The sequence below is a fragment of the Dermacentor albipictus genome, unplaced genomic scaffold (genome assembly GCF_038994185.2).
Source record: "Dermacentor albipictus isolate Rhodes 1998 colony unplaced genomic scaffold, USDA_Dalb.pri_finalv2 scaffold_17, whole genome shotgun sequence".
Classification (NCBI taxonomy): domain Eukaryota; kingdom Metazoa; phylum Arthropoda; class Arachnida; order Ixodida; family Ixodidae; genus Dermacentor; species Dermacentor albipictus.
The window spans coordinates 5,357,058-5,379,396 of NW_027225571.1; the positions used below are offsets into that span (position 1 = coordinate 5,357,058).

General features: G+C 43.8%; 1 protein-coding gene across 1 annotated transcript in view; it reads left to right on the top strand.

Moving 5' to 3' along the window:
• The first annotated feature begins 835 nt into the window (after window positions 1-835).
• Window positions 836-22,339, top strand: part of LOC139051989 (uncharacterized) — a 35,399-nt gene continuing 13,895 nt past the window's right edge. Inside the window, exons 1-2 of the mRNA XM_070529057.1 lie at window positions 836-856; window positions 16,115-16,193. The gene's annotated coding sequence lies outside the window, so the exon portion shown is untranslated. The remainder of the gene's footprint in view (window positions 857-16,114; window positions 16,194-22,339) is intronic.

Below are 22,339 nucleotides of genomic sequence, written 5' to 3' on the forward strand. Positions count from 1 at the left end.
AAGTGAAGCGCGATGTGCCATCCCATACAATGAAACACCTTTGAAGAATCTGAGTCACCACCTGCACTCTTAGGCAAAGTTACACCCTTCGAAATGCCCTGTTACGTTTCGCCTACGACGCACGGTATAGCTGGCGCGGATGCAACGGATGCCGGGGCTTCGTTCAAAGCGGCGGAAATTTTGGCCCGTTCAGCACTGCCGCAACGCCTCCTGCCATGCGCGTCCAGGCATGTTTCAACGCCACGTGTCTTCGTGTGTGTGTGTGTGCATGTTGGTGCCCACGCTTGTCAAAGCGCGGCAGCCGGGGAGAGGAGCTCCCCAACTGAGAAGCGAGGAGGTCTGACCGGCGCCGGCCCGGCGGATGCGTCACTTCTCGTCTGAACGTGTCCGTGCACCGCCGTCACATGCGCCTCATCCCGAGCCGTTCCTTCTTGCCCTCGATTCCGAGAGTATAAAAGCAGCTGCCCCCGGACGCCGAGAGAGGCTCCGAATTCTTCCGTCGAGTAACGTGCTCTCCCGTCTCTCCACTTCGGTCGACCTGACCGGCCGCTCTTTTGCGATGCTAGAATAAACAAGTTGTTCTGTTAGCAGTCGACTCATCCTTTGCCAGGACCGTCGGATGCTTCCAGCTGTGCCTAAGGCCGCTAGGCTAACGCTACCCTTACGGCTTGCGACCCAGTTGCAACAACTGGCTGCCAGCGGTGAGATCGCGACAACGGAGGCCAGCAGCGAAGATGTGCGGTCGACTGTATGCTGAGCAGCACAACGACCATCCGGGAGCAGTGCAACGAGCCCTGTGTGATGACTGCTTGCCTGCAGCGGAAGGACTGCGCTGAATACTTGGCTGCGAGGTTTGGTGAGTGCGGGACTTTCTTCTTCTGAGTTTTGCCAGGCTTTTGTTAGTGTCAGAAACAGAGCTGGTAAATGTGGTTGTCGTTGCTGGCGGGTTAGTTTGCGGCAAGACAATAGTAGGCAGTACAGAAAGCAGCATTCAGAGCAGCCATGGATTGGAAGTCATTGCGCAAACCGAAATTGCTGGGGCTTGCAAGAGAGTTGGGTCTGGATGTCTCAGACAAACTCAGAAAACCAGAACTGCTAAGGGCTATTCTTGAGTTAGAAGCTGAGGATGACGGGCTGTCGGAATGCCTTGAGACCATTGAGGAGAGGGAGACGGCAAAAAGACAAGAGCGCGAACGTAAAGAACAAAAAGATAAAGAAGAGCGCGACCGTCAGCACGCTTTGGAAATGAAGCGTCTCGAGGTAGAGATGGAACGCGCTCGTAATGGAAGTCCGGCACACGGTGCAAGGAGAACGAGTATCGTTCAAAATGACTGAACTGATACGGCCGTTTAAGCTTGGAGAGGACATTGGTTTGTTCCTGGTTTGTTCAGTGTTTAATAGAAGCCCCTGGGAAGACAGCCCAGAGTCGTTTCAACAAGAGGACTTGCCTTAACCTTTGCGTCGTTATGTTGCAGGCCCCTATAACAAGGGGTACGTTTTGCTGATTGAATATTACTCGAAATATTTTTATTATTGTTACTAGAGGTTTGAAAAGAGAGTCAAGTGTAGTGTTCTTCGTGCAGATTTCATATATGCCATTAGTTTCTGTTTAGCTGCTTCTTGAGGTATGTCCTACACAACCGCAAAATACATAGTGATATTTGCAAGCACTTTCTTGTGTATTAAACGTTGACAAAAAGCAGTGGGCTGTAGCTAACTCAGCTGTTTGTAGACTGCAAAGTGCCCATATCTATTCAAACAGCGTGTAAAGTTACTAGAAATATGCAAGATTAGTAGGCAGGCAGACAGGCCTGCCTACTAATCTTGCATACTTCTCATGCTATTGTGAAAAAACATTATTGAGAATACTTCAATAATTTTCTCTCACAATAGCATGAGAATAACTTTGTGCACTTATAATGGTCTCAAACAAATGAAATTCGGCATTCATGCTCTTCAAGATCTGCAGAATAGTATTATATAATTGAAACTGCAATCTGCAAAAACTGGTAAAAGAGGCCTAATATTTTTTTGCATAGTTCCATTAATTGTACAAGCTTTTTTGGATAGGTATCGCCACTTCGCGGTACACAACTAGCTAAATAAGATACAGCATGAAACTATTTGTGGACATTTTATACGCAGGAAAGTGCCCACAAAAATATTTTGCCACTGTGTAGGACATCACTAAAAAACACTACCTACACAAGAATCAATTACAATTCAAATCTACATAAAGCTCCCTATGAATGGCAGTATATTCAAATCTCTGGAACAAATAATAAAAAAAGTTGTTTCGAGGCGCATTTCCCTTTAATAAGTGGGTGTCAGTGTATTCTACCAAAGGGTTAGAAAATGCCTTCAAGCATACCATAGGAAGTTTTATAAGTAGCACATGCACTCATCTGCCTAAAAAGCCACACGCCCTGCTTGCATTTTAAGTCATTTTTTGCTTTCTGTTGTATGTCATCGCTTGCATCTCTTAGCACTGAGTGCGCGAAAGCAAAAACTGCCTATTACAGTGAATTTTTAGTTTGTAAAGAGGTTGTATGCCAATGGGGACAGCCAACTCTAGTGTGAGAATAAACAAATATTTGTTCTCGTGTTAATGAAACCAGTCAAAATATATCCTTACGAGTTTTGAAATGAATGCACAAAGAACCTTGCTGATTTGTACAGTAGTGTCCCGAACAAGATATATTGATGTTTATAATTCCTAGTTTAATTCACTTTCATCAAGTATATGGGAGCTGACCTAGAAAACCATGTAGGAGACTAACCCAGACCTGGCAGCTAATATTTAAATCTCAAATTAAGGCATTCATCCCCCGACCATATGGCACTGCTATGTCATCAGAAGAAGCGTGCATCCATGGACATATAGTCTAAAATTATTTATACATGATCTGTACCATTATTCTTGCACTAAAGAATTCTGAAAATTAGGAAATACATTTGCCATTTAAAGCACTGCTGTAAACCAGACAGGCGGTCATTGCAATCTGAACCTGGCAACGTTTAACGCGAGAACGTTATCTAGTGAGGCGAGTCTAGCAGTGCTATTGGAGGAATTAGAGGGCCGTAAATGGGATATAACAGGGGTCAGTGAAGTTAGGAGGACAAAAGAAGCATATACAGTGCTAAACAGCGGGCACGTCCTGTGGTACCGGGGCTCAGCGGAGAGACGAGAACTAGGGGGTAATAGCGGGTAACACACAGGAATGTACAAATTGATGGTCGTACACTTCTACGCCCATACATCCAGTGATGATGACCAGGAAGTCGAAAGCTTCTATTAAGACGTGGAATCAGCGATGGGTGAAGTCAAAACAAAATGCACTATACTGATGGGCGACTTCAATGCCAACGTAGGCAAGAAGCAGACTGGAGACAAGTAAGTGGGGGAATATGGCATAGGCACTACGAATAGCAGGGAAAAGCCATTAGTAGACTTTGCAGAACAGAATAATATGCTGATAATGTATACCTTCCTTCGCAAGCGGGATAGCCGAAAGTGGACGTGGAGGAGCCGGAACGGCGAGACTAGAAATGAAAGAGACTTTATACTCTGCGTTAACCCTGACATCATACAAGATGTGGACGTGCTCGGCAAAGTACGCTGCCGTGACCATAGGATAGTAAGAACTCGGATTAGCCTAGACCTGATGGGGAAACGGAATAAATTGGTACATAAGAAGCCGATCAATGAGTTAGCGGTAAGAGGGAAAATAGAGGAATTCCAGATGAAGCTACAGAACAGGTAGTCGGTTTTAACTCAGGAAGAGGACCCTAGTGTTAAAGTAATGAACGAAAATCTTATGGGCATCATTAAGAAGTGTGCAATAGAGGTAGGTGGTAACTCCATTAAACAGCATACCAGTAAATATCACAGGAGATGGAAGATCTGATCAAGAAACGTTAATGTATGAAAGCCTCTAACCGCACAGCTATAATAAAACTGGCACAACTTTTGAATTTAATCAACAAGCGTAAGACAGCTGACATAAGGAAGTATAATATGGATCGAATTGAACATGCTCTCAAGAACGGAGGAAGCCTAAAAGCAGTGAAGAAGAAACAAGGAATAGGCAAGAATCAGATGTATGCGTTGAGAGACAAAGCCGGCAATATCATTACTAATATGGATGGGATAGTTCAAGTGACTGAGGAGTTCTATAGAGATTTGTACAGTACCAGTGGCGCCCACGACGACAATAGAAGAGAGTATAGACTAGAGGAATTCGAAATCCCACAAGTAATGCCGGAAGAAGTAAAGAAAGCCTTGGGAGTTATGCAAAGGGGGAAGGCAGCTGGGGAGGATCAGCTAACAGCAGATTTGTTAGAGGATGGTGGGCAGATTGTTCTGGAAAAACTGGGCACCCTCTATACGCAATGCCTCATGACTTGGAGCGTACTGGAATCTTGGAAGAACGCTAACATATCATAATCCCTAAGAAAGAGGACGCCAAAGATTTGAAAAAACTATAGACCGATCAGCTTACTGTCCGTTGCCTACAAAGTATTTAGTAAGGTAATCGCAAACAAAATCAGGAACACCTTAGACTTCCATCAACCAAAGAACCAGGCAATATTCCGTAAACGATACTCAAGAATAGACCATATTCACACTATCAATCAGGTGATAGAGAAATGTGCGGAATATAGCCAACCCTTATATATATAGCTTTATTGATTACGAGAAAGCATTTGATTCAGTCGAAAACTCGGCAGTCATGGAACCATTATGGAACCGGGGTGTAGACGAGCCATATGTAGATATACTAAAATATATCTGTAGCGGTTCCAAAGCCACCGTAGTCCTCCATAAAGAAAGCAACAAAATCCCAATAAAGAAAGGCGTCAGGCAGGGTGATATGATCTCTCCAATGCTATTCATAACGTGTTTACAAGAGGTATTCAGAGACCTGAATTGGGAATAATGGGGAATAAAAGTTAATGGACAATACCTTAGTAACTTGCGATTCGCTAATGATAGTGCGTTGCTTAGTAACTCAGGGGACCAATTGCAATGGATGCTCACTGACCTGGAGAGGCAAAGCAGAAGGATAGGTCTAAAAATTATTCTGCAGAAAACTAAATGAATGTTCAGCAGTCTTGGAAAAGAACAGCAGTTTACGATAGGTAGCGACGCACTGGAAGTGGTAAGGGAATATATCTACTAAGGACAAGTAATAACCGCAGATCCGGATCATGAGACTGAAATAATCAGAAAAATAAGAATGGGCTGGGGTGCGTTTGGCAGGCATTCTCAGATCATGAACAGCAGGTTGCCATTATCCCTCAAGAGAAAAGTGTATGACAGCTGTGTCTTACCAGTGCTCACGTACAGGGCAGAAACTTGGAGGCTTACGAAAAGGGTTCTACTTAAATTCAGGACGACGCAACGAGCTATGGAAAGAAGAAAGATAGGTGTAACGTTAAGGGATAACAAAAGAGCAGATTGGGTGAGGGAACAAATGCGAGTTAATTACAGCTTAGTTGAAATCAAGAAAAAGAAATGGTCAAGGGCAGGACATGTAATGAGGAGGGGAGACAACCGATGGTCATTAAGGGTTACAAACTGCAGGCGGCAGAAAGTTAGGTGGGCGGATGAGATTAAGAAGTTTGCAGGGACAACATGGTCACAATAGTACATGGCCGGGGTAATTGGAGAAGTATGGGAGAGGCCTGTGCCCTGCCATGGGCGTATCAAGGCTGAGGATGAGGATGATGATGATGTAAATCTTTGTGTTTGAGAAATGCAATACTCAAATAGTGTAACGTAACCAATGTGTGCATGAAACCTACGATTCCTTTGACATTCGTCAATGTGGCAAATAAGCACTGAGAAATGCCAAGGGCATCATAGCTTTCATGTCTCAAACCTTGTATGCGGGTACCACTGTTATCTTTCCAGTGAAAAGAAGTCACATTATTACCAGACCTATGAGGGGAACCCGTTTCTCTAGGTTAATATTTATTTCTTGTGCTTCTGTATTCTTGACTTTTTCAAAAATAATGGGTGCTTGAAATAAGTACTCTATATTGCGCTTAAGTTTATCCTGCACCAGAGCCCGTGTTGTGTTACATTTCTTGAACACATTGCAGTGCTGTAGATTATCAAAGGAAGAAAAAATTCCGTAAGTTTGCATTTTAACCCTCTGTAAAACAAGAATTAAGAACATATCAATTACATCCACAAGTACAAAAGAACTGCGAGAAACGGGGCATAAAGACAGGTACATTATACATTAGACAATACATTATAGTCACGTAATAGCAGGAGTTGATGGTGAAAATTCTAAGAGAAAAGAACTAATAAAAACTAGGTACTAAAGACACATATGAATTATAATAACAGACGTATTTGCAAAAAAATTGAAGAGACAAATAGAATCTCTGTTCAAATCACTCCACCGCAACATTCATCCATGGTTCGATAAGTGACCCTATCTGGTGATGCTGTTTGGATAGATGGTATCTAAGGTACAGCTGTAAAATAGATGGAACATGTAGAGGGGTCACCAAAGGTTGCGCGCTGGTTGCGCAGCAGGTTGCTTGATCTCGGGACTTACTCGACACTGATGCGTTGAGCCCTGTTATACGTCGTTCGCAAGAGGCCTGGCCTGAGTGTGTTGCATGGCTTGGGTAAAATTTCGAGGCAACCTGAAAAACACAGATCCATATCTATAAGCACCAAAATATTCTGCTCCATAGGGCAAAACTGTAGTTTACCATCTGCACATAGCAGATAACGAAAACAGACACAAGTTACCAGACTCAAGGTATATAAATGTGCAAAAAGTGTCAATAAATGTGAAGAGCTGCTTAAAGTATGGAATGCTTCATTTTGTCTTTTGTGGATCAATCATCATCATCATCAGCCTAGTTACGCCCACTGCAGGGCAAAGGCCTCTACCATACTTCTCCAACTACCCCGGTCATGTACTAATTGTGGCCATGTTGTCCCTGCAAACGTCTTAATGTCATCCGCCCATCTAACTTTCTGCCGCCCCCTGCTACGCTTCCCTTCCCTTGGAATCCAGTCCGTAACCCTTAGTGACCATCGGTTATCTTCCCTCCTCATTACATGTCCGGCCCATGCCCATTTCTTTTTCTTGATTGCAACTAAGATGTCGTTTACCCGCGTTTGTTGCCTCACCCAATCTGCTCTTTTCTTATCCCCTAACGTTACACCCATCATTCTTGTTTCCATAGCACGTTGCGTCATCCTCAATTTAAGCAGAACCCTTTTCGTAAGCCTCCAGGTGTCTACCCCATGCCTGAGTACTGGTAGGACACAGCTGTTATACACTTTTCTTTTGAGGGATAAGGGCAACCTGCTGTTCATGATCAGAGAATGCCTGCCAAATGCACCCCAGCCCATTCTTATTCTTATGGTTATTTCAGTCTCATGATCCGGATCCCTGGTCACTACCTGCCCTAAGTAGATGTATTCCCTTACCACTTCCAGTGCTTCGCTACCTATCGTAAAGTGCTGTTCTCTTCCGAGACTGTTAAACAATACTTTAGTTTTCTGCAGATTAATTTTCAGACCCACTCTTCTGCTTTGCCTCTCCAGGTTAGTGAGCATGCATTGCAATTGGTGTCCTGAGTTACTAAGCAAGGCAATATCATCAGCGAATCGCAAGTTGCTAAGGTATTCGCCATCAACTTTTATCCCCAATTCTTCCCACTCCAGGCCTCTGAATACCTCTTGTAAACATGCTGTGAATAGCATTGGAGATATCGTATCTCCCAGTCTGACGCCTTCCTTTATAGGGATTTTGTTGCTTTCTTTGTGGAGGACTACGGTGGCTGTGGAGCCACTATAGATATCTTCCAGTATTTTTACATATGGCTCATCTACACCCTGATTCCGTAATGCCTCCATGATTGCTGAGCTTTCGATTGAATCAAACGCTTTCTCGTAATCAATGAAAGCTATATATAAGGGTTGGTTATATTCTGCACATTTTTCTATCACTTGATTGATAGTGTGAATATGGTCTATTGCTGAGTAGCCTTTACGGAATCCTGCCTGGTCCTTTGGTTGACAGAAGTCTAAGGTGTTCCTGATTCCATTTGCGATTACCTTAGTAAATACTTTGTAGGCAACGGACAGTAAGCTGATCGGTCTATAATTTTTCAAGTCTTTGGCGTCCCCTTTCTTATGGATTAGGATTATGTTAGCGTTCTTCCAAGATTCCGGTACGCTCGAGGTTATGAGGCATTGCGTATACAGGGCGGCCAGTTTCTCTAGAACAATCTGCCCACCATCCTTCAACAAATCTGCTGTTACCTGATCCTCCCCAGCTGCCTTCCCCCTTTGCATAGCTCCTAAGGCTTTCTTTACTTCTTCTGGCGTTACCTGTGGGATTTCGAATTCTTCTAGGCTATTCTCTCTTCCACTATCGTCGTGGGTGCCACTGGTACTGTATAAATCTCTATAGAACTCCTCAGCCACTTGAACTATCTCATCCATATTAGTAACGATATTGCCGGCTTTGTCTCTTAACGCACACATCTGATTCTTGCCTATTCCTAGTTTCTTCTTCACTGTTTTTAGGCTTCCACCGTTCCTGAGAGCCTGTTCAATTCTATCCATATTATAGTTCCTGATGTCCGCTGTCTTACGCTTGTTGATGAACTTAGGAAGTTCTGCCAGTTCTATTCTGGCTGTAGGGTTAGAGGCTTTCATACATTGGCGTTTCTTGATCAGATCTTTCGTCTCCTGCGATAGCTTACTGGTTTCCTGTCTAACGGCGTTACCACCGACTTTCATTGCACATTCCTAATGATGCCCACAAGACTGTCGTTCATTGCTTCAACACTAAGGTCCTCTTCCTGAGTTAAAGCCGAATACCTGTTCTGTAGCTTGATCCGGAATTCCTCTAGTTTCCCTCTTACCGCTAACTCATTGATTGGCTTCTTGTGTACCAGTTTCTTCCATTCCCTCCTCAAGTCTAGGCTAATTCGAGTTCTTACCATCCTATGGTCACTGCAGCATACCTTGCCGAGCACGTCTACATCTTGTATGATGCCAGGGTTCGCGCAGAGTATGAAGTCGATTTCATTTCTAGTCTCACCATTCGGGCTCCTCCACGTCCACTTTCGACTAACCTGCTTGCGCAAAAAGGTATTCATTATACGAATATTATTTTGTTCTGCAAAGTCTACTAATAATTCTCCTTTGCTATTCCTAGAGCCTATGCCATATTCCCCCACTGATTTGTCTCCATCCTGCTTCTTGCCTACCCTGGCATTGAAGTCGCGCATCAGTATAGTGTATTTTGTTTTGACTTTACTTATCGCCGATTCTACGTCTTCATAAAAGCTTTCGACTTCCTGGTCATCATGGCTGCATGTAGGGGCATAGACTTGTACCACCTTCAATTTGTACCTCTTATTAAGTTTCACAACAAGACCTGCCACCCTCTCGTTAATGCTATAGAATTCCTGTATGTTACCTGCTATTTCCTTATTAATCAGGAATCCGACTCCTAGTTCTCGTCTCTCCGCTAAGCCCCGGTAACACAGTACATGCCCGCTCTTTAGCACTGTATATGCTTCTTTTGTCCTCCTAACCTCACTGAGCTCTATTATATCCCATTTACTACCCTCTAATTTCTCCAATAACACTGCTAGACTCGCCTCACTAGATAGCGTTCTAACGTTAAACGTTGCCAGGTTCAGATTCCAATAGCGGCCTGTCCGGAGCCAGGTATTCTTAGCACCCTCTGCAGCGTCACAGATCTGACCGCCGCCGTGGTCAGTTGCTTCGCGGCTGCTGGGGACTGAGGGCCGGCGTTTGATTGTTGTATTCATATAGGAGGTTGTGGCCAAGTACTGCACCAGGGTGGCCAATCCTGCTCTGGTGAGAGTGCGTTACCGGTTCTGGTCACCGGGATCAGGCCGCACTCCAGGCCTTTTTGTGCAATTTTCTCAACACAGGGTTTTTTTTGTATTTTCCGGTGGAGAATTGCGCGGCACCGGGATTTGAATCACGGTCCTCTTGCACTGGAGACGGATACGCTACCGTCCCCGCAGGAGTTAAATTAAAAATTAAATTATGGGGTTTCACGTGACAAAACCACTTTCTGATTGTGCACGCCGTAGTGGAGGACTCCGAAAATTTCGACCACCTGGGGTTTTTTAACGTGCCCCTAATTCTAAGTACACGGGTGTTTTCGCATTTCGCCCCCATCGAAATGCGGCCGCCGTGGCCGGGGTCCGATCCCGCGACCTCGTGCTCAGCAGTCTAACACTATAACCACTGAGCAACCACGACGGGTCCCGCAGGAGTTGTACGCCTCATTTAACCTACAGTGGTGCCCTATTTGATCAGTCAAGGTGGACCAATCTGAGCTCGGTTATACCGCATTGATGGCACTCGGCTAGAGAACCTGGTATTTATGACCTGCACATGTGTGGCCACACATAATTGAGGATATATAATTTTTTTAGGAGGGTTTCCGTACAGTGATAAAATGAAGGAAAATACATTAAAAAGAAAGAAAAAAAGAAAAAAAGGGGGAAAAAAGGAACATAACATGTGATTTGAACTCGTGACCCTTCAATGTTGCCCGGAAAGGTAGCTCAGTCGGTTGGTTCGTCAAGCCACCGGTTACTTTTTTTTTTCTCTCATGGTATTTTTTACAGTAGCAGCAACCCCATATTCACCAGTTGTGCATAGTCAGAGAATGGAGAGCACAATCATAGTCACTCAGAGAAAAGGCATCGTTCATACTGTGGGTAGAAATGTGGCTTCACTCTTGAAGGGTGGTAAGGATAGGCACCTCACCAAAATGGGGTATCAGTCCGGCTGGGTATCAAGTCCATCATAAACCTGTTTTAGGTGTAGTGTCATTTGGATGAAATTCACCCTTGTAGGTACAACCGTTTCGGCGTTTCGGTCCATCATTTGCGTTTTCCACAAACTGTGCATTCCGATGAGAAAAACATATCGAAAGGTGCACTATTATCAGCGGTCGGGAGCAGGTATCGCACAGTATGAGCGTTTATGTCAAAGTCTTTTTTTAAAGTCCGTTTGAGGACATCCCAAAATAGTATGGCGTCGGTGCAGCTAATAAAACAATGTTCAATCGTCTCTGGCATGTCACGAAGGCGACAGTTAACAGAAGAGACAAAGATACCCTTTATCTGTAGCCATGTTTTAACCGGTATGGTTTCACTATGAAGTTTATAAAAGAATGTCTTGCAGCAGGGGGATATATACATTTTACGAACTCGCTTTAGAACATCGTGACCTGGCCATTGAATGTATAGTGATCGGTAAAATGGAGGCGGAAAAAGCATGGACAATAGATCTTTGTATAACGTTTTACGCGACACAGAGTACAAGTATTCAGTTGAAAACCGAACTGTCAGGAAACGAACCGCCAAGTAAACTTCTTGCATGAACCCCCACAAGGATAAACGCGAAGAAAAATTCGAAGAAATGATTAAACCAGGTAACGCATTAACAATTGTGACTTGCATGAATGACCGAATTATAGGATGCGATGTATCACGAAAAAAGAAGAAACGAGACACTATTTGCCGCACATAAAGATGTACTAAACCCAGCCCACCTTCACTAACGGGCCTGAAAATATTGTCTCGCCTCATGGGCTCAAAAGTAGAAGACCATACGAAGGTTGCAAAGATTCGGTGAAAGCGTTGGATGTAGAGCCTGGCACAATGTATAACTGGCAATACATAGTAAATTTTTGTTGCCAAGAACTTATTGCAGGCCTCAGCTTTCCCAAAAATAGAAAGTCGGTGTGGAATGAATGTCTGGGCGAAACTTTGCAGGGCCGAAACCTGTTCTTTCCAATAGTGTCCGCTTAACTTATATGCGTCTAGCGGCACGCCGAGATACTTTGGCGGGACACCGGTCCTATTAACGCCTGCAAACTCTTCTGGTGTATAGCACCATGAGCCAAACCATAAGCCTAAGCTTTTTGCGGAGTTCATTCGTGCTCCTGATACGCTGCCGAATTCCTCTATTGTTGATACTACCTTTTCAACACTGGACTTATCCGTGCAGAAGAACGCTAAATCGTCTGCATAAGCTAAGACTTTTACTTCATTACCCAGTATATTGAAGCCATGGATGTAACTCGACTGAATTACGCTTAAGCATAGCGGTTACTTTCAAGCGCCATAGCTCCTGCTCTGAGCCTCATACTTATGTGGAAAGGGACTGATGTCCGCGACAGTCAATAATTTCTTGGAAAAATGGCCGCCAGAGGAGCAGCGTGAACTCGAGCGGCTTTAGAGACTAAGAAAACTTCCTTAAAATATTTAGACTTGAGGGGAAGCTTCGTCAACAAACTATAACACGGCAATCACCACTCGAATATAATTATAACCGTAAAATTAATTGTAAATATTCATCTCATCTATAGGGTCTAATGCGCGCGCTGTTGCTTTGTCTCTGCGTGTAGTAGTTAAGAGAGCCAGTTTAAGGGCGGAGAAGAGGGAAGGAAACGAAAGTCTCTGAAGCAAACTTGCAGCACCGTGGTTTTAAAGCGCAACCGTGGTAGAGAAACGGAAGGCGATATAAGCATGCGTGTCCATGATACGCACACGACAAACTGCCTTACAATATTTAGACTTGAGGGAAAGCTTCGTTAACAAACTATAACACGGCAATCAGCACTCGAATACGACGAGAGAAATTATTGAGACATGGAAAATTCCCTTGAAATAAATATGGTCTGCGAGACAAATGCTTGTAAGTATTGAACCTCTTAAAAGATGAGGGGGGAAATATGCGCTCACCGAGAGGGCATCGTCCGCACGAGACCACCACCAGGCACCTTACTGAGACGTGGAAAGCTCTGCGGCCGCAACAAAGCCTCCCCTCTCCACCGGCCAAGAGTGGAAAACGCGCTTTCCGATCGCTCAAGGTAGCGCAGGTATAGTATAGCTCTAGCGTCTAGGAAAAGCTTAAACAAGCGCGAGGGCGGCACCCATAGCGTGGGAAGCTAGCCGCCAGAATAGCTATCTCAAGTACTGCTGCTGGCGAGGGCGAAATACCTTCGTGTAATTATATTAACCCTAATAGGACTTCTTTCAAAGAAAAAAAGAAGAAAAAGGAAACAGCTCAGAAGGCTATACTACGAGAGCTATGACTGATACTTTTCTATATATATGTATTCATCTCATCTATGGGATCGCATGCGCGCGCTGTTGCTTTGTCTCTGCGTGTAGTAGTTAAGAGAGCCAGTTTAAGGGCGCGAGAAGGAGGAAGGAGAGGGAAGCAATATTGCATGTGGATCAATAATAGTATCTTAACGTAAAGTCAAACGTACATGGCCCTCCCTATTTGCGTAAGTTGGCTATTGCATGCCAGCTGTCCCAACCTGGCACACGGCCACTTGGAATTTCTTTTTGAAAAACTGGAAGCCCTTTAATTTAGTACAAATGTTAATTTGATGCAAAACTTAAAGCAAAAAAAAATTTTACTAGCGTAAACACTATGTCAAAGTTTGTGTAAAGAACCAAACTATGCATCATAAAAGGCATAGCCGTAGACGTGGTTCCTTCATTAAGAGGGCCAAATTTTTAAAGACACTAAAGAGATGCCTTACACCAAAAACTGATCTGCTTATGAGTCACTGCTCAGTTTATTGTGGCTCATTAAAAATGGATAAAATGGCTTATTAACTTTAATTTCACAGAACTGGCCTACAGCAAAACAGTGAAATTTATGTAATCCACGTGTTTAGGACTTGTTCTGTATGCAAAAAGTTGTTTCAGAAAGATAAATTATGCAGCAGTGCACAGACGTGAGGATGAACTTGAAAAAGAAGTCAGTTTCGGTGTACGTTTATCGGCATACTTACAATTGAGGCAGTCACAGTAAATTTATGCCAAATACCATGTATGAGAGTACATTGTATTGTTTTTAATTGGTAAAGCTTTATCAAAGTAGGTTTTGTGTTATGCAAGAAAAAAATTGTTTAAGTGGTCTCTTGCAGTTTCAAAATTTGCATTGCGTTTCGTCTAATCCATAGTCTCTTGGCAGCTAAGACAAAATGCATGGACTTCAGCATCCCTGCACCGATAGTAGGGAGTCTGTACTGGTTCGAAGTTAATTCTTTCATTGCTGAGTTGCTACAAGCCACTTCACTAAAATGACGCCGCTTAATTACAGGTATTTACCTGAATATTTCTGTCAGCTGTCAGCCTGCTTGGCATCATCACTATGGCTGCGAACTCCCTAGTGAACGTAGTCGGGACAGGGTGCTGGTGGGACGCAAGGGTAGGAGCCGCCAGAGTGCACCTGCAACAGATTTGAACGAATGTTCTTAGTTCTACCATCTCACGATTTACAATAAAAATTGAGCTGTGTGTGTAAGATGGCTCTCAATCCAAATAAAGGCAAAGAGTTAGGTCCTACTACACAACTAGAACTTCGACAAAAGAGAAACGGTACTTGTGTTTATGAAAATCCAAGCAATGGAAAAAAAAATTTGCAACTGATTTGTGCATGGAAGCTCGGTTGAAATCTGAGCTCATACCATCAAGTGATCTGCTAGTCAACTGTAAGCCTGCCATTTTAAAATGTCATTGTATATTTTTACATGCATTATTTTAAGCTGTATTAATACAAGTTCAAAATCTCTTCACATAAGGAAATCACCAAGCTAACTCATTTAACGAATTCCAATGGTCGTTTATGCAACAATGGGCAAGCTCGGAATAAAGCTGGCCAAACTGGGCAGTGAAAAATAACAATGAGGTTCTCTACATCCTGTTTTTCAGGCTTTCGCTCTTGCATTAGAATACACAAGAATTTTGACATTCCTGATATTTCACCCTGCTAATTTTTATTCAATAATGCATAATACTTCAGCAAGAGCAATCATGCTTTCTTTCAACCATAATTAGTTATAGAACAAGAAATTTCACTGGAGCCGATGTATTGAGAAGAATACTTATCTCGTTCTCTTTGTCGAAACATTGGCTCCAGAGATGCTCCTTGTTCTACGGCTCTTCATCATTTCAAGTCTCTGCCTTCCTGTGTACTTCTGTACTTTCAATGTTGTGTCAATTAAACTGTAATAACGGATAATTAGTAAATGTAGCTGATGAGGAAGTTGGCCTTGTAGGCAGATAACGATAGAGTAACTGCACAACACTGAGACACGGACAAATGAGGCTTGTGTGTGTTGTCTCCTCCAGCAATGTCTCGCCTTTGGGCGATTACTCTGTCTCAATGTAAAACTATTACCCTTTCCACGATAATACTAAAATGAATACTAAGACGAAGGCCTGTCTGCCTGCCTACAAATCTTGCACATTTCTAGTAACTTTACACGCTGTTTGAATAGATATCGGCACTTTGCAGTCTACAAACAGCTGAGTTATCTACAGCGCACTGCATTTTGTCAACGTTTATTACACAAGAAAGTGCTTGCAAATATCACTATGTATTTTGCGGTTGTGTAGGACATACCTCAAGAAGCAGCTAAACAGAAACTAATGGCATATATGAAATCTCCACGAAGAATACTACACTTGGCTCTCTTTTCCAACCTCTAGTAACAATAATAAAAATATTTCGAGTAATATTCAATCAGAAAAACGTACCCCTTATTATATGATGATGTGTAGTGTTTTATGGCGCAAGGGCCCGGTATGGCCAAAGAGCGCCATGACAAAGGTAATGTTAACGGTGCATTGTGAATGATGCAGGCAATGAATTAGACAATGAATTTCTCATGGTATATGTGACATGGCTGTAAAAAGGCCTAAAATCATTCGTTGTGGATGGCGTAAAATATATATAGTTGCTAAAATAATGACTCTGACTAAGTAATGCTGTGGGCTATGGTAATGGGGTCTCATTAAAACCATGATGCAATAAAACATAGCAGTGACACTTTAGATTCAAGAAAGCCTTTGAGTACAAGGCTGTTACACGTGACCTATAAATGTCCTGGCCAAATGATTTCGAGAGTGTCTGTTTCAGCTAGAAACGCTAAAACTAGTTTCGGATTAAAAAGCGGTTCATTGCCGAGAAAAAATTTCGGGTGAAGAGGAATATTTTCGCGGTATGCAGAAATGAAATACTTTTTCCTCTGTGGTTCTATTGCAGGGCATTGAATAAGAACGCGCAGGACTGTGAGGTTTTGGCCGCACTTACTACACGTGGGAAGATACCCCCCAGTCAAAAGGTAAGAGTGAGTGCCGTAAGTGTGTCCTATTCTTAATCGGCAAAGGAGCACTTCGTTATATCGTGACATTCTCTCCGATACCCAATATCCTAATTTGGGCTTTATCAAGTGCAGTTTATTTGATATCTCAGCATTCCACTGTTGCTGCCAATGGATGTTGAGCTTGTGACGCAAGTATGCTTTAAGATCTGTGGCTGGGATGGGTATGTTTATGGCCGTGTCACTAAAAGCTGCTGAAGTAGCTTTCTCGTCCGCAGCGTCGTTTCCCTTTATGCCACAGTCGCCAGGTACCCAGCATAAGATGATCATTTGTTTAGCACTATAAGCTGACCATAGCAATGTGTACAGTTCATTAAAGACAGTGTTTTTTATGTTTGCGTACATTCATAAGGGCTCGCACTACACTCAATGAGTCTGTGAACACTATAGCCCTATTAAGATTCGTTTGACTGATGTGCTTCACTGCAGAGAGTATTGCATATGCTTCCGCTGTAAAGATACATGTATACGGGTTCAATGTACCGGATATTAAGAATGCTGGTCCTAGTGCTGAGTAAGCAACACCAGAAGAAGACTTAGAGGCATCTGTGTAAAATTCAGCACAAGAATATTTCTCCTGAAGCTCAAGAAAGTGTGAACGTATGTGTGCCTCAGGTGCTCGTTTTGATATTTCTGCAAACGAGACGTCACATTCGATAGACTGCCACTCCCACGGCGGTGGAAGCCGCGCAGTTCCCAGTATGACATTCTCTAATATCGGCGCACCTGTTTCTTCGGACAATGCTTCCAACCGAAGGGACAGAGGAGGTCTAGTGTCTGGGCGGTTACGGAAAAGCCTAGCCGTAGACAGGTCGTAAATAACTGAATGGCATGGATGATGGAAACCTGATTTCACTTTGAGGGCGTATGATAGACTTAAATATGTTCTTTGAAGATGTAGGGACCATTCGTTAGATTCGGCATATAGGCTTTCTACGGGGCTAGTCCTGAACGCACCAGTAGCAAGACGGATACCCAAGTGGTGGACGGAATCGAGCATCTTCAGAGCACTAGGCGTCGCAGAGTTATACACAATGGCTCCGTAGTCCAGGCGTGACCATATAAGGCTTTTGTACAAGCTCAAGAGGCATCTTCTGTCACTTCCCCAAGATGTGCGGGACAAGAGCTTCAGTAGATTCATTGTCCTCAAGCATTTCATTTTCAAATATTTTAAGTGTGGGATAAAAGTTAGTTTGGAGTCTAAAATGAGGCCTAGAAATTTATGTTCATGACTAACAGATAGCCGTTCTCCATTAAGATCAATAACAGGCTCCGGTATTACTTCTCTCTTATTGGAGAAAAGAATGCATGTACTTTTTTCAGGGTTTAGTTTAAAGCCATTCTCGTCTGCCCACTTAGACAACTTATTCAGGCCAAGCTGCACTTGTCGCTCGCAGATACTAAGATTACATGACTTGTACCCTATTTGGATATCATCCACGTATACGGAATAAAACATTGCACGTGGTATGATAGTATGGAGTGAATTCATTTTTACAAGGAATAAAGTACAGCTCAGAACTCCACCTTGTGGCACACCTGTTTCCTGAGTAAATAGACGAGATAGGACATTACCAATACGAACATGAAATGTGCGGTTGCACAGATAACTTTGAATCACCTTTAGCAAGTTGCCTCGGATGCCCATTCCAGCTAGATCACGAAGAATGCCGAAACGCCAAGTAGTATCGTATGCTTTCTCCATGCCTAAAAAATACTGATAAGAAAAGCTGTTTGTGCACAAAAGCATCCCGGATATTTGTCTCGATACGGACAAGTTGATCTGTTGTGGATCTATGTTCCCTGAAGCCACACTGCAAGGGATCTAGTATCTTGTTACTTTCAATGAAATGCACCAAGCGACGGTTGGTAATTTTCTCATAAAACTTACATAGGCAGCTTGTTAGGGCTATAGCCCTATAGCTGCTGGCCAAAGACGGGTCCTTGCCCTCTTTCAAAGTGGGGATTATGACTGCTTGCTTCCAGGCTGACGGGATGTAGCTGGCAGAGAATATGGCGTTAAAAAGGGAGAGGAGTGTTTTGTGTGCTTCGGGATGCAGGTGTTGAATCATCTCGTAAATTATTCGGTCGGTTCCAGGAGCTGATTTATTACAACTATGTAGTGCAGCCTGAAATTCAGCCATATTAAAAGGACGGTTGTACGATTGATTGTTCTCTCCTTTTAGGTCCAGAGGCAGTCTCTCAGCTTGTTTCTGGTATCTAAGGAATGCATCGGAGTAATGCAATGGGCTAGAAATGTTTTCAAAATGTGCCCCAAGAGAGTCAGCTTGGTCCCGAAGAGTATTTCCTTGCGTGTTTACTAATGGTAGAGGATGAGTTTGCCGACCTTTGATTTTATGCACTCTGTTCCAGGCTTTTTGTTCGTCAGTATAAGAGTTGATGCTAGAAATATATCTTTGCCAGCTCTCCCTTTTGGCATGGCGCCGCGTTCTTCTACCCTGAGACTTTATTTTCTTGAAAATGATTGAATTCTCCGTAGTTGGAGAGCCTCGAAGGTTGTTCCAAGCCCTATTTTGATTTCTACGCGCTTTTTTGCAGTCATCGTTCCACCATGGAACATGGCGCTTACAGGACAATCCATTTGTTACGGGGATACATATTGACGCCGCATCAACTATGAACGCCGTGAAATATGTCACTGCATCTTTGATAGAAAGATTACAGATGTCGTTCCAAGTCAAATGTGTCATCTCCCTGTATTGTGTCCAGTCGGCACAATCGACTTTCCACCGGGAGACATGTGGAGAGCACTCATCATCTTTTGTTAGTTCTATGACAATGGGGAAATGATCGCTCCCGTAGGGATCCTTAATTACGTTCCACTCCAGATGCGGCAAGAGTAAACTCGATGCAATGCTTAAATCGATAGATGAAAATGTTTTGTTTGCGACACTGTAAAATGTAGGTTCTTTCCCATTAAGCAAGCAAGCATGTGTAGTGAGGAGGAAGTTTTCAAGTAAGCGTCCTCTGGCATCACAACGACGGCTTCCCCAAAGGGTGTTGTGTGCATTAAAATCTCCAACGACAATGTAGGGTTCGGGCAGTTCATAGATAAAGGTGTGAAATTCTGTTTTTGAATGTTGGTAGTTCGGGGGGATGTATAGAGAGGTAATTGTGATCAGTTTATTAAACAGTACCGCACGGACTGCAACTGCTTCTAGAGTTGTTTTAAGCTGTAGTTACCGGCAAGACACACCCTTATCTACAATAATTGCCACACCGCCAGACGAGGCAAGGGCATCGTTGCGGTCTTTTCGATAAACAGTATACTGTCGGAGAAAGTTCGTGCGTGAAGGATTTAGATGTGTTTCTTGGACACACAGCACCTTTGGATTGTACTTATTTAAGAGTTCCTTAATGTCGTCTAGGTTGTGGAGTAAACCCCTGACATTCCATTGTATTATCTGTGTATCCATAATGTATGTGTTTTGTGCTGTGTGTCTAAGAAATATAGCTTAGCTCACGAGGCCTTTCCAGGCCCCTTGATGCGAGCTCTCTCTTTCTTCCCGGCGCGCTCGAGGGAGCTGCGCTGTTCCTTGGGCGTCTGAGACGCCGGATTTGTGCTCGTATCCATCACCTCCTCTGAGGCGGTGGATACTGCCCGCGTGGCGGGCACTTTCGCGGCAATGTTGGGCCGATCTGCTTGGGCAGTGGCCGTGGGTCCAACAGGCCCGAGGGTGTGCTGGTCCTCCTTTGAGGGGGCCGGTACAGCGCTAGCTGTTCCAGCCGGGGGGGCTGATGGCGGGACCGCCGTCACACTCCGTGTGACTTGGGCGGCCGCCGAAGTATGTAGCGCTGCCCCCCGGCGTGCCACATCAGTGTAGGATGGACTACATTGATTGATGGCGAAGCGTTTGCGCGCCTCTTGGAAGGAAAGGTTAATTTTTACTTTGATTTCGATGATTTGTTTTTATTTTTTCCATGATGGGCAGGAACGAGAGTATGCGGGGTGATCCCCTTCAAGGTTAGCGCAACGTGCGGCGGAAGTGCAAGTGTCGGACGAGTGCTCCTTTGATGCACATTTTGCACAAGTAGTGCGCCCTCGGCAACTTTGCGAACCGTGCCCGAACCGCTGACACTTGAAGCATCGGCGTGGGTTAGCAATGTATGGGCTCACGCGCAGTTTGCAGTATCCTGTTTCTATTGAATCTGGTAAGTTGCTAGTTCCAAAAGTGATGATTATATGCCTGGTTGGCATTTCTTTGTCATCTCGCCTTATTTTTATCCTTTGTACCTTGACGACATCCTGTTCTTGCCATCCTTCTAGTAATTCACTTTCGGTAAGTTCGATAAGGTCATCTTCTGAGATGACACCGCGCACTGTGTTCATCGACCCATGTTGTCCTACAGAAACGGGAATGTCCCCAAACGCTACAAGTTTTGATAGTTTGTCATATTGTGGCTTGTCGCGAACTTCGAGTAGAAGATCGCCACTTCCCATCTTCGTCACTTTATAACCCGGACCTATTGCTTCAGTGATCGATTTGGCAACTAGAAATGGTGATATCATTCGCACTGTTTTTGTTTCGCGCTGACTGTGGACAACGTGGTATTTAGGAAAGGACACTTTCGGTTGCATGAAAAAGTTGAATTGTTCATCGGTGCGCCTCCTCTTCAGGGAGCGATCAGGTAATAGGGGAAAAGCTTCAGCCATAAAAATTTGGAAACTTCGTCGGCGATGGTGGCCACCCACCACCGAGCCGAAGAAGGGGACGCTACAAGATTGGAAGCCTGCAGACGCCAGCCATGCATCGCCACTATAACCTAATATACGATAACCAAGGTTGGATAACTACACCAGGTTAACCCTCGCCACCTCGAAGTCTGGAAGTAATAAGAAGCGAAGAGAAGGCAGGAAAGATTGAAAGTGAGAGAGAAAGACGAAGATTGAAGAGAAGGACAGGAAAAGGTGACTGCCGATTTCCTTCAGGTGCGTCAGCCTGGAGGTGCCGTCTATGTGAAGGCGAGGCCGAAGAGGTGTGTTGCCTCTGCCGGGGTGTTTTAAGGGTCCAAACACCCAGCATCGGCTCAACCTCCAGGATCCCCTTTTCCCCAGACACGGCTAAGCCGCGCACGGCTACACGCGGGAGGGTCCAACCCTCGTGTGCTCGGGTACGTGGTGTCGCAACACACCAAACGCCTGCTGACGCAGACGCCCCTGCGGGGTACCCCTTATTATAGTGGCCTGCAACATAACGACGCAAAGGTTAAGGCAAGTCCTCTTGTTGAAACGACTCTGGGCTGTCTTCCCAGGGGCTTCTGTTAAACACTGAATTTTCGTACATTTTCCAGAAGTGCAATACTAAAATGTTTGTGAATGTGCAATTGGTATTGGCACACTAACAGAAAAAAAGACAGTTCCGTGAAATGCGGAATCAACTATAACTTTGTTCGACATTTACATTTTGACTCCATATATTTATTTTGTGTTTTGTACTGAGTGTTTCAGCGGTGGCTGCCGCTAATTATTGAACATAAGTGCTTCATGACAGTGTGACAATTTTCACTAACAGAAATTTATAGCAGTGACAGGCATGAGAATTACAGTACTCAATAACGTCAACTTTGTGAGAACTTCGCCTAGCACCAGTTCTGAGTTACACATACCCAAAAGGCAATGATCAAATAGATTTCTCTTCCACACAGAATTGTCCCACAAGGCTTACAAAAGGCTTTCAGCAAAGTAATATCTGAAAGAGCAAAACATGTTCCACCAAGTCTGGTGACAAATATTTCAGAGCTGCCAGTCTGAGGACTCTTACAGACTAACAATACCTTATGCCCTGACTAGCTTCAATATTGCGATGTCAGCATTTTGCTGAAATTAATAAAACTTCAGGTATTGCGATCTTTTTTAAGAAGACATTTGCAACTATCATGACTTTCTAATCTCTGTCAGTTTTGTAAATATTTTCCAATTATTTTTCAGGCTACACTTTTTGTAATAGTGGTATTCATTGCAGAAAGAGCTAGTACATGGCGTTTATAATAAAGGTACTGGTCATTGTAGATTTTATGGCTTGAGTACTTGTTCTGTTCCACAGCTGATTCTTGAAATCTCAAATGATGCACCCATCTATTTGTTA